Source organism: Sinocyclocheilus grahami, unplaced genomic scaffold, assembly GCF_001515645.1.
Source record: "Sinocyclocheilus grahami isolate Dianchi unplaced genomic scaffold, SAMN03320097.WGS_v1.1 scaffold91.1, whole genome shotgun sequence".
Classification (NCBI taxonomy): domain Eukaryota; kingdom Metazoa; phylum Chordata; class Actinopteri; order Cypriniformes; family Cyprinidae; genus Sinocyclocheilus; species Sinocyclocheilus grahami.
This window is the reverse complement of record NW_015505270.1, coordinates 3261373-3269233: the sequence shown is the minus strand read 5'-3', so window position 1 is coordinate 3269233 and position 7861 is coordinate 3261373.

Below are 7861 nucleotides of genomic sequence, written 5' to 3'. Positions count from 1 at the left end.
ATAAAGGGAAAAAATAGATTGTTCCAATTGGCCTAAAAAAAAAAAAAATTTGCTACAAACCAACAAGAAAAGAAAATGAGAAAGATTCCATGATCCATTCCAAGAATTATTCCCCTCTGAAACAGTTGTCCTGTTCTTGTTTTTTGTGTGCGCGCGCACAGACTGAATGATTATGCTTTATTTTTATTTAAAAAAAAAGGATTTTTATTAAATGTTTTTTATGAAACTAAGATGTTGGACCTATAATAATATATTTTATTAATTATTTAAAGTAATTAATAATGATTAACTGTAATTGTTTGCATACAGGGGAGACCAGGGCTAATTGCCAATTTATACATAGATGCATAGATTGAAGCACATGCAAATATTTTCAATACATTCACATGTATACATTTAGCAGACACTTTTATCCGAAGAGACTTTAAAAAAAGTGTTGATTAAATTGAAATTGAAATTCATGTAGTAGTACGCAATGCCAGATTTATGAGACAACTAGATTAGGAAACCATCTGGAGAAGTGTGTGTGTGTGTGCGCGCATTGGATTAAGAGTGTGGGGGTGTATTTCCTAAAGGCATCATTAGCTAAATATGGTCGCAGGTTCCATTATTGGTAACAACGGAACTTGCAACGATAGTTGCTTTTGGGAAATGCACCCTGGGGTGGTTAAGTGCTTGCAGAAGAGGTGTGCATTCAGCTGCTGGAAGATGGTGTATTTGAAAGATGTGATGGTTGCAGCGGTTCAGGTGGAGTTCTACCAGATAGGAACAGAAAGGGTGAAAGTTATGGAGAGTGATATTTTGCCTCATTGTGAGGAAACAAAAAGATGTCGCTTATTCAGTAACCTGAGCTGGCAGGAGGGAGCACACATTTAGTAGTGAGTTGAAGTAGAGAGGATCTGTTCCAGTCCTAAAAGCCATTAGCACCAGAACTTTAAATTTGATTCTGGCCACAACTGGGAGCAAGTGGAGTGAGATCAGGAGAGGTGTGACATGGGACCTCATTGGCTAAGTGAGGACTAGACATGCTGCCATGTTCTGAATCATCTGCAAAGGCTTAGTTGAGCTGGTTGGAAGGTCCACCAGTGGAGCATTACAGTAGTCCAGTCTTGAAATTGTAGTAGCTGAGCCACATATTCTGACATGAAGTGACTGATTTTCCTGATGTTGTAAAAGGCAAACCTGCACGACCGGGACTTTGTTGAGTTATGGGAGGAAAACCTCAGCTGGTCATCAAACACTACCCTCTGTCTTCCTTCATCCTTCATCCAAGTAGAGATGGCTGAAAGGAAGGCGGAGATATGAGCTGAGACAGCGTGATCATCAGGTTTAAATTAAAGATAGAGCTGTGCATCATTTGTGTAGCAGTGGTAGGAGAAGCCATGTGCCTTTATGTTCGTGCCCAGTGAGGTTGTGTAAATGGAGAAAAGAAGAAGAGCAAGCACTGAACCTTGAGACACCCCAGTGATTAGCTGGTGTGACTTAGACACCCCTCCTCTGAAAGGTATGAGGTATGACTGAAACCACTGAAGTACCATACCTGTGATGCCCAAGTCAGAGAGGGTGGCCAGAAGGATCATGTGGTTAACAATGTCAAAGGCCGCAGAAAGGTGTGTCTCCATGGAGTGTCCGCTTTTGAAGCCAGACTGGTTGTTGTCAAGTAAGTTGTTCTGTGAAAGAATTGCTGAGAGCTGATTGAACACAACCCTTTCAAGTATTTTAGACAGAAAAAGCAGAAGAGAGACTGGTCTGTAATTTTCAACTACTGTGGGGTAAGTGTTGGCTTTTTGAGGAGCGGGGTTACCTGAGCCTGTTAAATGCGGTGGGAAAGAGAAATTTTGAGAACTCATTCTTCGTAAGGGGAGAGAAGGAAGAGAATAATGGAATGGGGTAAGTGGGAGGAGGTAGATGGCAGAGAAGAGAGGAGAATGACTGTCGCGGAGTTGCAGACCAGGCTATGTTTTCTGCAAAGGGGTGGGGTTCCAGTGCCTCTGCCTAGATCTAGAGTTCCTCCTGGCAAAAGCCAGGGAGGGGCGCTACTTCTGGCAGTCGCCTGGCTGGTCTTACGGTGATGGTGAGGAATTCCCCTCTGAGGAACCAACCTCCGAGGGCTCCTCCTTCCACCGGCACTTTGTAACCAGTGGAGCTGCCCAAGGAACAGGCTGGACCCTTCCATGGGGTACCTTCAGCTCTCCCCCTGACGATTGGATGTCGATCGGTGCATCGGAGGGTAAGCCAGACTTTTCGGGAGATGATGATCCGGCGGCGCTGCCACCTTAGGGGCGGCCAGCAGTGCCGGATTAGGATCCAGAAATGGTGGCTATGCTTGCCCGGACCGCCGAGAGGGGTAGGCTTGAGTGGAAGCCTCCACCGTGTCCCGAACCTTCAACCTTGGTTTCTCAGGGTGGCTCGCGCTTGTTCTCAGGGCCCCACCCCAGTGCCTTTCTTTCTGGAAGTGTATGAGGAGCTTACTGGGTCGTGGACGGCACATTTCACTGCCAGAAACCACTCCGGTGGCTCCTCCACCCTCGAGGTTGAGGCAGCGCGGGGGTATACGGAAGTCCCTCCTGTGGAGTGGTCGGTTGCGATGCAATTGTGTCCAAATACCGCTGCCACCTGGCGGGGCAAGCCATCACTCCCCTCTCGGGCCTGTAGGTACTCGTCAGCCCTGACTGGCAGTGCTTATGTGGCCTGCGGAGAAGCTGCCTCTGCCTTACACGCCATGGCGTTATTGCAGTTTCATCAGGCCAAGGCACTGAAGGACCTGCATGAGGGGGGTCACGACCCGGAAGTTCTCAAAGAACTCTGTACTGCTACTGACCTCGCGCTTTGTGCGACTAAGGTCACTGTTCGGGTCTCTCGGTCAAGCGATGTCCACTATGGTGGTCCAGGAGTGCCATATCTGGCTGACATGAGGGAGACCGACAAGATCTGGTTCTTGAACGCCCACGTGTCCCAGACCGGCCTGTTTGGCAACGCGGTGGAGAACTTCGCAAAGCAGACCGAGGCCATCAAGCACATCCTGCCCCGGTGTGCAGCTGCTGCCTCCACCCCGCCACCGGCGGCAGTGCCTCAGTCTGCTTGTCACCAAGGGCTGCCCCCTGCCTCCGCCCCCGCTCCAAAAAATAGATTGTTCCAATTGGCCTAAAAAAAAAAAAAATTTGCTACAAACCAACAAGAAAAGAAAATGAGAAAGATTCCATGATCCATTCCAAGAATTATTCCCCTCTGAAACAGTTGTCCTGTTCTTGTTTTTTGTGTGTGCGCGCACAGACTGAATGATTATGCTTTATTTTTATTAAAAAAAAAAGGATTTTTATTAAATGTTTTTTATGAAACTAAGATGTTGGACCTATAATAATATATTTTATTAATTATTTAAAGTAATTAATAATGATTAACTGTAATTGTTTGCATACAGGGGAGACCAGGGCTAATTGCCAATTTATACATAGATGCATAGATTGAAGCACATGCAAATATTTTCAATACATTCACATGTATACATTTAGCAGACACTTTTATCCGAAGAGACTTTAAAAAAAGTGTTGATTAAATTGAAATTGAAATTCATGTAGTAGTACGCAATGCCAGATTTATGAGACAACTAGATTAGGAAACCATCTGGAGAAGTGTGTGTGTGTGTGCGCGCATTGGATTAAGAGTGTGGGGGTGTATTTCCTAAAGGCATCATTAGCTAAATATGGTCGCAGGTTCCATTATTGGTAACAACGGAACTTGCAACGATAGTTGCTTTTGGGAAATGCACCCTGGGGTGGTTAAGTGCTTGCAGAAGAGGTGTGCATTCAGCTGCTGGAAGATGGTGTATTTGAAAGATGTGATGGTTGCAGCGGTTCAGGTGGAGTTCTACCAGATAGGAACAGAAAGGGTGAAAGTTATGGAGAGTGATATTTTGCCTCATTGTGAGGAAACAAAAAGATGTCGCTTATTCAGTAACCTGAGCTGGCAGGAGGGAGCACACATTTAGTAGTGAGTTGAAGTAGAGAGGATCTGTTCCAGTCCTAAAAGCCATTAGCACCAGAACTTTAAATTTGATTCTGGCCACAACTGGGAGCAAGTGGAGTGAGATCAGGAGAGGTGTGACATGGGACCTCATTGGCTAAGTGAGGACTAGACATGCTGCCATGTTCTGAATCATCTGCAAAGGCTTAGTTGAGCTGGTTGGAAGGTCCACCAGTGGAGCATTACAGTAGTCCAGTCTTGAAATTGTAGTAGCTGAGCCACATATTCTGACATGAAGTGACTGATTTTCCTGATGTTGTAAAAGGCAAACCTGCACGACCGGGACTTTGTTGAGTTATGGGAGGAAAACCTCAGCTGGTCATCAAACACTACCCTCTGTCTTCCTTCATCCTTCATCCAAGTAGAGATGGCTGAAAGGAAGGCGGAGATATGAGCTGAGACAGCGTGATCATCAGGTTTAAATTAAAGATAGAGCTGTGCATCATTTGTGTAGCAGTGGTAGGAGAAGCCATGTGCCTTTATGTTCGTGCCCAGTGAGGTTGTGTAAATGGAGAAAAGAAGAAGAGCAAGCACTGAACCTTGAGACACCCCAGTGATTAGCTGGTGTGACTTAGACACCCCTCCTCTGAAAGGTATGAGGTATGACTGAAACCACTGAAGTACCATACCTGTGATGCCCAAGTCAGAGAGGGTGGCCAGAAGGATCATGTGGTTAACAATGTCAAAGGCCGCAGAAAGGTGTGTCTCCATGGAGTGTCCGCTTTTGAAGCCAGACTGGTTGTTGTCAAGTAAGTTGTTCTGTGAAAGAATTGCTGAGAGCTGATTGAACACAACCCTTTCAAGTATTTTAGACAGAAAAAGCAGAAGAGAGACTGGTCTGTAATTTTCAACTACTGTGGGGTAAGTGTTGGCTTTTTGAGGAGCGGGGTTACCTGAGCCTGTTAAATGCGGTGGGAAAGAGAAATTTTGAGAACTCATTCTTCGTAAGGGGAGAGAAGGAAGAGAATAATGGAATGGGGTAAGTGGGAGGAGGTAGATGGCAGAGAAGAGAGGAGAATGACTGTCGCGGAGTTGCAGACCAGGCTATGTTTTCTGCAAAGGGGTGGGGTTCCAGTGCCTCTGCCTAGATCTAGAGTTCCTCCTGGCAAAAGCCAGGGAGGGGCGCTACTTCTGGCAGTCGCCTGGCTGGTCTTACGGTGATGGTGAGGAATTCCCCTCTGAGGAACCAACCTCCGAGGGCTCCTCCTTCCACCGGCACTTTGTAACCAGTGGAGCTGCCCAAGGAACAGGCTGGACCCTTCCATGGGGTACCTTCAGCTCTCCCCCTGACGATTGGATGTCGATCGGTGCATCGGAGGGTAAGCCAGACTTTTCGGGAGATGATGATCCGGCGGCGCTGCCACCTTAGGGGCGGCCAGCAGTGCCGGATTAGGATCCAGAAATGGTGGCTATGCTTGCCCGGACCGCCGAGAGGGGTAGGCTTGAGTGGAAGCCTCCACCGTGTCCCGAACCTTCAACCTTGGTTTCTCAGGGTGGCTCGCGCTTGTTCTCAGGGCCCCACCCCAGTGCCTTTCTTTCTGGAAGTGTATGAGGAGCTTACTGGGTCGTGGACGGCACATTTCACTGCCAGAAACCACTCCGGTGGCTCCTCCACCCTCGAGGTTGAGGCAGCGCGGGGGTATACGGAAGTCCCTCCTGTGGAGTGGTCGGTTGCGATGCAATTGTGTCCAAATACCGCTGCCACCTGGCGGGGCAAGCCATCACTCCCCTCTCGGGCCTGTAGGTACTCGTCAGCCCTGACTGGCAGTGCTTATGTGGCCTGCGGAGAAGCTGCCTCTGCCTTACACGCCATGGCGTTATTGCAGTTTCATCAGGCCAAGGCACTGAAGGACCTGCATGAGGGGGGTCACGACCCGGAAGTTCTCAAAGAACTCTGTACTGCTACTGACCTCGCGCTTTGTGCGACTAAGGTCACTGTTCGGGTCTCTCGGTCAAGCGATGTCCACTATGGTGGTCCAGGAGTGCCATATCTGGCTGACATGAGGGAGACCGACAAGATCTGGTTCTTGAACGCCCACGTGTCCCAGACCGGCCTGTTTGGCAACGCGGTGGAGAACTTCGCAAAGCAGACCGAGGCCATCAAGCACATCCTGCCCCGGCGTGCAGCTGCTGCCTCCACCCCGCCACCGGCGGCAGTGCCTCAGTCTGCTTGTCACCAAGGGCTGCCCCCTGCCTCCGCCCCCGCTCCCATGCAGCAGCCTCCAGCCAAGCAGGGCCGTGGAGCCGGTCACAGGGTAGCCACCCTGCCCGTCCAGGCCCCCTCCAAACCTGCCGGCAAGCGGAAGAGCAAGAGGCCCTGAGACAGGTGTTCCAGAGGTGGAGAGAAGAGCTTCAGGAGATGGAGAATGCATCACTCCCTCCTCCGGAGGAGGGCCGGGTGGAGAATCTTTTGTTAAATTTTTTTCCGCCACTGACTTCACAGTAAGTGGTACTGAAAATCTCAACAAAAGAACAGTTTTCTGATATCTCTGGGTACCCAGAGGGGACGAGGAGTTGTGGATGGGCCAGGCCTGGATTGCACTCACCCTCCTGTAGTGGCAGTCACGGTGCTGGGGCTGCTTCATATTAGACCGCTTCAACACTGGCTCCATGGCCGAGTCTCAGAGGGCGCTTATGAGGCAAGCACATACTGGTCCGCACGGACAACACTGCGACTGTTGCGTACCAACGTGATGTAGAGAGTGACTGACTGAAAGGGATTGTCTCGGTTACGTACGTACCCCTCATTCCCTGAAGGAGGGAACAGAGACGTCACGTCCCGTCACTACAGCTGCTGTACCACCGCTGAGAACCTGAGTATGCGTTGCACCTGCTGCCTAATTATACTCGCACTGCGATCAGCGGAAGCTGGATGCAATCATTGCATGCCAATGTGCATTGGCTCGTTTAGTTTACACTCAAAGTAGATTGGTCTCTCTAAGCAAGATCCCAATTAGTCGGTCACCGACGTGAAGTCTCCGTTCCCTCCTTCAAGGAACGAGGGTTACATACGTAACCAAGATGTTTCCTGTCCTTAGCTGACAGGAGTGGCATCGGTGTGGTCTTCTGCTGCTGCAATCCATCTGCTTCAAGATTCAATATGTTGCGTGTCAGAGATGTTCTTCTGCATACCTCGGTTGTCTTTCTATCAGCTCAAAACAGTGTGGCCATTCTCCTCTGACCGCTGACATCAACGAGGCATTTTCACCCACAGAACTGTCGCTCACAGGTACTGGTGTACCTAATAAAGTTTAGTGTAGTTGGTTAATCTCAGTGTATGCGACTGGGTTTTGTATTCTCTTGTAACACAAAAACTATAGCAAAAATATAATATTTTATTTTTTGAATAAAAATAAATACAAAAATATTTTTTTATTACAGCCATGTTTAAAATTTCAACAACAAATTGGAGTGCAAACATATAATTGAATAATTATATATGAATAATGTCTAGTGGAGTTCCAGTCTCGACGGGTCAGGGCTATTTTGGCAGCAAAATGGGGACCAACACAATATTGGGAAGGTGGTCATAATATGCCTGATTGGTGTATATTGTATTTTGAATATATATATATATATACATGTTTAAAATTTCAACAACAAATTGGAGTGCAAACATATAATTGAATAATTATATATGAATAATGTCTAGTGGAGTTCCAGTCTCGACGGGTCAGGGCTATTTTGGCAGCAAAATGGGGACCAACACAATATTGGGAAGGTGGTCATAATATGCCTGATTGGTGTATATTGTATTTTGAATATATATATATATATATAAATATATATATATATATATATATATATATATATATATATATATATATATATATAAAAA